The sequence below is a fragment of the Sipha flava genome, unplaced genomic scaffold, assembly GCF_003268045.1.
Source record: "Sipha flava isolate LNK unplaced genomic scaffold, YSA_version1 176_pilon_pilon, whole genome shotgun sequence".
Lineage (NCBI taxonomy): Eukaryota > Metazoa > Arthropoda > Insecta > Hemiptera > Aphididae > Sipha > Sipha flava.
This window is the reverse complement of record NW_020272062.1, coordinates 29,486-40,105: the sequence shown is the minus strand read 5'-3', so window position 1 is coordinate 40,105 and position 10,620 is coordinate 29,486.

The following is a 10,620-nucleotide window of genomic DNA, read 5'->3' as shown; positions in this document are numbered from 1 at the left end:
ATAGTGTAATAAAAATATACTTACAACTCACTGTTTTCTTGTTAGAGAAGCTTCATAGTGAAAACTATCGGTTAAAAAATGTTCTTGATGATGTGGTAAAAATGGTAAATTTTATTAAAATGAGACCATTAAAATCACGACTTTTTTCTTTATCATGTGAAGCAATAGAATCACTATTTATTAAACTTATTTTACATACAGAAGTACGATGGCTATCTCTTGGTAAAGTTTTGTTCAGAGTAAATGAGTTAAAAAATTAACTTATCGTGTTTTTTACTCTTGTACTATCTTGTATCTAGTCTATATGGACTATATAGTATAGAGTATAGGGCCTAGGGTGCCTCAGGATTTTTAGAAAAGGGTGCCGTGAGTCAAAAAAGGTTGGGAACGTCTGCCATAATATGAATGTAATAAGAAAGCCAGAAGGTATCCAATAACGTTTGTTACGCCCACTTCTTTTTGATCGAATGAAATAATCCGTAAATGAAGTAAACGATATATGGAATAAATTAAGGTGATTGATTGTAATATTGCTAGTACAGTGTCTTTTTTAAAAAAAGTATATCAATTGGTAAAATTAACTACCTATTATCTATTTAATCTAGTCAAACTGGTTAACTTGCGTATACTTGTATAAAAATGAATATATATTTAATAGATTAATCTAATAAAATTCATTATCATGGATCCATAGAAAACTAGGAGTAATTTTTTTTCTGCTTTATTTGTTTGGTACTGTAGATATGGGTAGAATTATGAATTTGTTTGGATTTTGAAAAGTCATAAAATTGTTACACAAAAAAGTACAAAGTACAAAATACATAGTTTTTCGTCAACCGATTTATTCATTTTAATTTATTAGTTTATTAATACCATCATATAAGTATAGTTTTCTATGAAATAGGATAGTTACTAATATAAATATAGGTATCTACATATTGGCGCACATTCAAAAAGGCAAAGTAGTATATTGAATATCACCCAACCACTATGTCATTTTCAAAAACAGATATGCTGGGGCTTTGCCTCCATACCATTTTAAATATAATTTTATAAATTTGTTAATAATTTTAACTATAATATTTATAATAAATTTAATGTAATACCTATTTATTTTTTATTTAATATTTAACATAATCAATTTAATATTAAAGTATTGAATATTAATTTAAATAATATATAGGTTCTTGGCTATGTATAATATAATTCAATTTAAATATATAAAATATAAATTTTTACTATAAATACAATTTATGCAATAACTAATATAATTATTATTATTGTAAAGTTTAATAATTACATGTGTGAAAACTGGGACACAATTATAAACTTAGATAAACAGTTATCTAATGCTTATACATGCAATGATGAGATGTGAAATATTCACTTATCACTAGGAAAGTAGAAAATTATTAATATATATTTAAAATGTATTAAAATAATTTAATAAAATGATAATTTCAATATAATCTCATACCTATGTATTTTAATCTGTGGTTGGAATAATTGTTTGTTACATATTGTTATACAATAAGTAACCTTATAAAGGTTTATAGAAAACATTTTGTTAATATTCGTAGTGCATTACGTATTATATATTTGTTTATTTTGTTAGATATCATTTTTTGATCCATAATTAAATGAATGATCATTACAATATCCGTCAGGGGGCGTAGATCAGATGGTAGAGCGCTCGCTTAGCATGTAAGAGGTACCGGGATCGATGCCCGGCGGCCTCCAAGACAATTTTTTATGTATCATTTAAATTAATTAATTTTTAGTCAATTTTATCATTGAACTCCTCTCGAAAACTTAATTAATTGTTTTACCAATCGAATTTCACTTTAAGAATATAACATTATATATAATACATGGACTTAACATTTCACAATAAAATTGACATTTTAGAAGAAAAAAATTATTCTTCGAAATTTCCAATTCAATTATAATAATAATATGTTATTAGGTAGACTCTGTTATTAACTAAAATATGTAGTCGATTTTTTGAGACGTAAGATAATAATTAATTTAATTGGGAACGTTTTCTTTTAAACAAATTTTTCAAATATTCTAAAAATATAAATTTATCACAATTTATCAATATTACATTATAAATTGGTATTAAGTAATGCTTAAAACATATTTCTAATAATAATTACCTTATAATGGCTGGCTGAAAATAACATTTACTACATGGGTGAATTTAGGGGGAGCTTAGATTCCATCAAGGGCGTACCACCTTATTTAAACTTAAGAATTTAAATGTCATTATAATGCAAATGAATGCGAAAAAAAGTGTTTTTTTTGTGTTTTACTTGACCTACCGAGTAAGTGGTTGACAGACGGTGTTCTGCGGTCAATAATAATGTGCATGCGCTTACATACACGTAGATATGGATAGATAATAACATTGTATAATATATTATATTTACCGTTGACATAAGGAGGCATATCTATCATTATAATGTATTATTATAATATATTATATACAAATTGAAAAATGGACCGTATTGATTTTGGTTAAATTTATTTTCTCTATTCATAATTAACAATACGATCTTTTTCAACCACGTGAATGTATTTAATTTACTTACTATTCCATTGTCTGTCACCCGACATTTACGTAATATTATTTATTATATTATACAACTGTAAGCATATGTCTGTCCAAAGCAACTCGCATAGATCGGCGAACCTCAAGCTGACTGGACAAACAGTAGAGAATTATTGGGCGGAACTCATCGAACTATCCAATAAATCGTCAGCACTATTTTATATTATTCATATTAAAAACAACTTCTGCTAGCTGATCTTAGAAAATTTACGATCAGCGTTGTTTTTACAAAAAAAGTAATACCTACTGAGTTATTGATCTTATTATAATAGTTATATGAACTATTAAATGCTATCAGTATTTTATATGGTTTTATTTGATTTTATAATTTTGTTTCTAGTTAAAAGTGGAAAATTTTTAAAGTGATATTTAAAATATCAACTTATAAACCGTATAATTCGATTGTACAGTTTTTATTAGAAATTGATCAGGTAAAATTAAAAAAAACTCTCATTATTATCTATTAAGAAATGAAAAATTTTAATATATATTACTTTGATGTAATATACCACACGATATTTTATAGTACACATAATAGTAAAATTTTAAAAATAACTAATTTTTGTTGTAACTACAAAATATTATGTATAATTATATATCTATGGTTTGATATAAGAAGGGCTAGTATAATGTATTAATGATTTTTTAGCTATTGTAATATTTTCGATTATGTTTCTGCTGTTACGACTAATGTATCAAAAAAAGGGATTAAAGGTTGACCATTTTTATTTTAAGTTATAGTTAATGTAGTTATTTTCGTTAATTATAATATTTCTTTTTTTTTTTTGCATAAGCTATTCTTGCACATGCCACAGATATACTCGTCTATATTAGGGGTCACGTTTTTGTACGTGAATATGAATGTACGTGTTCACGTATACCGTGATCACGTGAATGAATCAAAATAAATCACGTATGGTTAATACACGGCAATCAACGAAAGCTTAATCACGTGATCACGTATCTGAATCATATTCACGTGATCACGTGAATTAATATATTCACATGAACTGGCATTAATCAAAAATTTGATTGTATAAAAAATAATTATAAAATATAAAGAGCTTGTTAATTTTGTTAATGATATCTACATGGTGGTCATATATTGCGTTACAAAAACCGATTTTAGGTACTATTTATTTTGTTTATTTTATTTGAAAACGTATTTATAAGTTTATTGATTAGCTTCATGATCTTTTATTGAACTCTGTAGTGCCCGTCGCATGTGACTTATCTAGTTGTTGGATAAGTAGTTGTGTGCCGGGAAATCTTTATGTGCTCGTAGTAATTCACCGTGAATTATTCGCGGAGTCCGGTTGTGAAAATAGAACTCACACACTGATACCATCATTTTGATTGAACGTTACAAGTTACAATTGTACAATATAAAATCGTAAACAATTATCATAAATACGAATAAAAATTCCTATATATTTGTAATGAAATCCCTTTTCATGACTTTATTGATTTTTATACCAAAATCGAAAATTGTTGCGCTAAATATATTTTTGAGTATAGTTGGGCATCACGTGGATGCAAGACCACTATTATATTATAAAAAAATAATTAAAAATTATAAATAAGATGTCTTTTTTGTTTATTATTTTGTTTATCTATTTATTATAATTTCTTAGATTAATATTTATTTATACATAATTTATTATTACATAATCTATTTATTATAATATTTTAGATTATTATTTATTTATACATTATTTGTTATAATATTATCTATTTGCTGAAATTTGTTTCACGAAGTTTTATGTATATTAATTAATATTAAATTATTTACGACATAATTTAAAACATAAGTTATTAATATTATTTACTATACGTAGGTACCTAGACAGTTGCACTTAATATCAGGCCTAGTTTATCCATAGTCATTATATACGAGGACCGATGGCGACAAACATGATTATGTAAATTCACGTATTCACGTGATTATATAAATTCACGGATTCACGTGAATAAAATTATAAATATACGTGAAATTTTAAGCAACGGCTTTTATAAATTAAACCTTAATTTCACGTAAGCACGTGAAAACGTATACACGTAAAATAGGGAGCTCTAGTCTATATATATAATCTACCATATAGGTACGACATAATATGATTCTAGATATAGACTATTCTGTGACATAATATCGATGGCACAGAGCCATGACAAATTTTGGTAAAATATCTCTCACACACACATACTTGCATACACGCTCGTGTGCACTGTGATTGCTTTTGAAAAGCCATAGTAGTAGCTAATGAATTACTATTTGCCTGCCCGCAATTGTGTAATATTCTCAGATGGAAAATTATGCGGTGACAGTCATAAATTTCATCGGTCGCCGCGTCCTAAACACAACGAGAGATTTTATTTAAATATATATATATATATACATATTATTATTTACATGTACATGCATTTGACGTTGCAGCCGGGTGATTCTTATGCTTAGCCGTTTCTTGTTGGCAGCGTGTGTAGTTCTGCGTACCCCTCACCGTCGCCTCATCATCGTAATCGTTGTCGTCCTCTACGAGTCCTTTTCATCTATGCGCCGCAACCTTATTCGCAGTAATCTAAGTTGCACGCTGCTCTCTCTCACTCCTTTTGCGTTTTCGTACATTAAATTACAATATATATATATATATATATATATATATATGTATTATACAGTTGAACCTTGGTTTAATGAATTTATGAACCGACACTATCTCCATATTATACAAGACCATGAAATTAAAAAGCAATATTTCTATTTTAATGAATTACTTTTATATTATCATTAAGGCTGGGATTTTAATGTCTTTAAAAATCTCGAAAAATGACTTTAAAAATTCAAAAATGACTTAAAAACTCAAAAAAATGCCTTTAAAATTTATTTAAAATTTAAAAAAATTACATTACATTTATATACCTAAATATTTTATTTTACTTCATATATTTATAAATAAAAAATTATTCTTTGTTGTTACACTAAATTAAAAGAGCGTGCCTCCAGTTGTTCTTCAATAAGTTTTTGTAGATATACATATTTTTTTCTTATTCTTCAATTTGTTCGCTTCGTTGTATTCCATTTATATGTTTGTTTCTTGATATATGTTGTAATGTAAAACGTTTATTAACAGCAACTTTTACATTGCATACTTTACACAACAACACTAATTCGTCAGTAGAAAAAATCTATAATTATAATCTATAATCTATAATTTTAAGTTCAAAAATACCTAAAATGACTTAAAAATCCTTAAAATATGAGAAAAATTACCTTAAAATCAAAAATTGTCAAAAAATGCAAAAAAAAAAACACAATAAAATTTCTTATTTTAATTTAAAAATACCTAAAACATATCTGTAACAAAAAGAGCGTCGTACCGAAAGCTTCAGGAAAAAATGCAAAGTGCATCGAAATCCCAGCCCTAATTATCATCTTATAGTTCAAGGCTTTGGTAAAAAAAAATGTTTCGGAAAAAATAATACATTGTTCATTGTGAATTACAAATCACCGATGGCGTATCAAATGGCATTATTAAGTTCTATAAATAGTTTCGAATATTTATACGGTTCATCGACGAATTTAATTTTAAAGGTACATACATTAATATATTCGAGGATAAGCATCATAATTTTGAATGTACTTACTAACATACTATTAAAATTATTTATTATTCAATTTCATTACCATTATATGTATTGATTATTATTATCTTTTAATAACCTAAAAAATACAAAAATAAAGTAAATGGGGGAAAAGGGCGGTGAATATAAATAGTGATGAGATATGAATATATTAAAGAGTTGTTACCTTCCTCCTTGTTTAAGGTAGGGCTCTCAGGGTTGTGAAGGTTGGAGAGTCGATCAGTGCAATTATAGTCTGTCAAACTAAATAAAGCAGCACTTACTTGTTTTGCCGTATACCTTCAGATATCGATGCGAGATTGAAAAAAAGGACAAATGCAGAATTCAATTTTACTGGAACCGGATACTCTTCAACATTCGTACGAAGAACATAAGCTGAAAGGATTAAAATCACAAGTCAAAATAAATCACACGTAAAAACTCTCTCGTTAATCTTATGATCAGTCCGCATGCACAGATGACCAAAGAAAAAATAAAAGCTTCGTTGATCTTACGAACAGTGCGCATGCATTGACGAACTAAGATCAAGAGCTCTGGGAAGGGTTGTATGTCCCTGTTATATAGGGACATATGGCGGCATAGACCTTGGTCCGGTCCTTCGAATGTTAGGATGGCAATAGTATTTATAGTTCGATCCTATAAAAATGGCATACCTTTTGAGCGAATAACACACGATAATGCAAGGAGTTCCGAGAAGTGTTTGTTAACATATAGAACGATAACGCAAAAACGGTTGGATAAGGACCCTTTGAAACTCGACCGCGGAACGCTTGTTTATTGTCTCAGGAACCATTACCGGTAGCGATATTGGTTTTTGACGTTTTCTAAATTCTAATTGGATATCATAATACATATCATTCGTACATAGGAGTTTGATTCAAGTTGCAAGTAATACTCATATTAAACAGCCGCGTAACTAGAGATTGCCCGTGACAATATAATCCGGCGGTCATAAAAGAATCCAACTCTGTTAATAGGTAATACATAATTAAAAACCTATTTACTACATAATTATGAATATGGTCTTTTTTTATTAGACATTATGTTAGACAATAATAAGATTTAAAATATTAAACTTGAAAGGTTAAAAGGTTAAAATTTAAACGTGCGTGACATACATTATCTCCTCACCACTTTCGTCGCTACCAGGTCGCGTATATGTGCGACATATTTTCCCATCCTTTTCATACATTATTGTTATCACATATTATCATATATTATCAGCTATCACATTTTATTAATCATTTATTTGAATTAAGTCTATAAAACTATGGAGGTATATCCCACAACTTATTAACACGTTATCACTCACGTTCCTATCAAATTATTGTAAACAGCATATTTTTACTTATACATACATTGTATGTTTGAATATTAGTCGTGGCTTAGTTGATTAAAGTTTATTAGGCTGAATCTCCACAAAAATCTCCAAAATCTCCAAAAAAAAAAATCGAAAAAACACAATATTAACAAAATTAACTTGCAATTGCTAGTTATTAGCACTATATTGTTCAGAAACTCAATGTTCAAAAAGTTTAATCGAAGTATTTATTATCTGATTACGATATCGGAGATAGTAGATGAACAGATTTGTGTAAAATGAGTTTTGCAAAAACTATTACAAATAATAATTGCGTTGCAAATAATAATAGTGTTGCGTGCATTTAATTTAGTGAACGAAATTGTAGATTTTTAATAGTATAGTTTTAATCATATAGCCGATGTACCTATCTCTTTTTTGATTTATATTATTCAAATTCATACGTACATAATTTAGGTATAATTTATATGGATTATTATTTATTTTCTATAAGCTTAAAATGTTTTATAAATAAAATAATATTTTAGTAAAATAATAAAATATATTTTTATTATCTTACAATAATATTAGTATTTTATTTTTAACAATAACCGTCGGAAAAATAACATTTGGGAAAAAGGTCATTCGGGAAAAAAGATGGGAACGTCGATAGAGTATAAGCTAATATATACATATATATTTATTTTTTTATTTTAAAGATTTTTATACGACTCTAGTCAATGGTAAACGCATTTCCAATGCTAATTCTACTTCAGCTGTTAAGGTGAAAAAAATGCGTATGGAACTGATTAGATCCCCAGGTCTTGTAGAAATTTTAACATCAGCAAACCGTAAAATATTATGGGGTATTACGCTAAAAATAATGATAATGCTCATTTTTTATTTTTCTGATGATATAAACCTTGTAACCCGTATGAGTGTCTTCCCTTATGAATATACGGACTTAAGCTTGATAAAATGCGTTACCGGATAAAACTGAATTATACAGTATCCTGACTGAGTAGGGGGTAGAAGATAAAGAGTACAAGCACGCGATGAAAGTGTGAGAACATTTTGGATGTAAAACGATTGGTGAATATTCGGATCTGTCTTTAAAAAATATTGATGTATTGCTACTGGGAGATATTTTCGAAAATTTCCGCGATGTGTGTATGAAGCAGGGACTGGAACCGTACCTAAAAGAACAGGTTTTGGAATCGGAACCCTTTGAATATTGGGAACCGGAACCTCACCAAAACCCTAATTTAAATTAATTTTAAAACCGGAGCCCCACCGGAACCTTTATTTGTATTTATTAAAAATCGGAACCTCAACGGAACCGATAATTTTTTATAAACATTTTTTACGGTTAATTTCGGTATTGTTATAATTGCATTACTTTTATTGATATCTATCATTAATAGGTAATAAGAACTACATAAATATGCAGATCTATTATTATTATTATCGGGATTAATAATATTCAAAAATAATCATGGAAGTATTACAAAGTTTAGACGTGTCATTAAACTATAAAAGTATACAATAGTTCTATATTAATAATGTAATACTGTAATAGGAATTGCAACAAAATTAGTCATTATTTACTGCATATGTGTTTTCTAATTCCCATAATAACGAAAAAAATTCTAAAACTATGTCTATAAATAATTTTTTTGTAGGTATATTATGATCAGGGGCGTATTTAGGCACAGGCTCTATAGGCCCGGGCCTAGAGCGGCAACATTTGGAGGGTGGCAAATTTTAACGATATTTTTTTACAAAATTACAATAAGTATTTTTTCATTTGATGAAATCAAACTTATAACTAATTTTTTGTTCGCACAAAATTAAACATCTATCTACATGTACCTACTATATTATACACATACGCAACAAAGTACGAGCACATAGATAACAAAACATACGCGCATTCAATACGGGTTCGGTAAAGACAGACAAACAGCGTAGTTTATAGTTATATGACAGGGAAATACCCGCTTATCGTTATGGAGCCGCTCGTCTTTAACTTTTATTCCAATTCTTTTAATAATAATAGGTATTCAATTTTATATAAGCTGCATTAGTCATTACTGAATTGTTGGACAGTGGACACACGGTACACACGGACGATACACGGGCAGTATAATTTTTAAATCTTGACGACAGGTAATTTGTAAATTTATAACTTAATTATTATAAAATTATTTTGTACGTTAATTTTCTTAGGGATTTTATTTTAATTAAACTAGGTTATAAGTTGTAACAATGGCTGATGGTAGGAAAAGATTAAGTGGACATGAGTACAAAAGATTGTCGAAATTAAAGAACGAAAAAGAAAAATATATTTAATTGATGCATTTGCCGAGGAAAAAAGTAGAAGAAAAAATTTAAAGATTTAATATTTGTAATTTAATGTTCATTAATAATGTATATTTTTTAATATAATATTATAATATAATGAATTGTATATTTAAATATGTCTTATAAATAATTTTAGGAATGATGGAGGGGGGAGGCGGCAAATTGGAAAATGCCTATAGGCGGAAAAATCTTAAATACGCCACTGATTATGATTGTGACAATCGTTATCTGATGTATAGCACGCCTGAGCTATATTTTTAAAATTTAATTACTGAATAATGATATAACAATTGGTAATTCACAAATCAATGTTAAAACTATAAAAAAACATGAAAGGATATTTGAAACAGGGTAGTCGTGACAGTGATAAGTATACTTTTACTTGATTAGTCCTAAGTTCACTTAAGTGATGGTAGGATATCTGGTTGAAAATTGGTATTAACCGTTAAAATTGACGCTAATTAACACTAATAATAATTTTAAAGAATTGAAAGAGAACTAAATTTTTCTCACATTAGTATAATACCAAACTTGAAATTAATTTTTCATTTTTTAAGAACCAAAAATAAAGCGAAACCTAAATTTTTGTTATTTTAATAACCGAAACCGAAATTTTAGTTTTTTTTTAAACCGAAAAGAAACCGAAACCCAAATTTTAATTATTTTAGAATCGGCATTAAAACCGGAACCGATTTTTTTTCTAGGA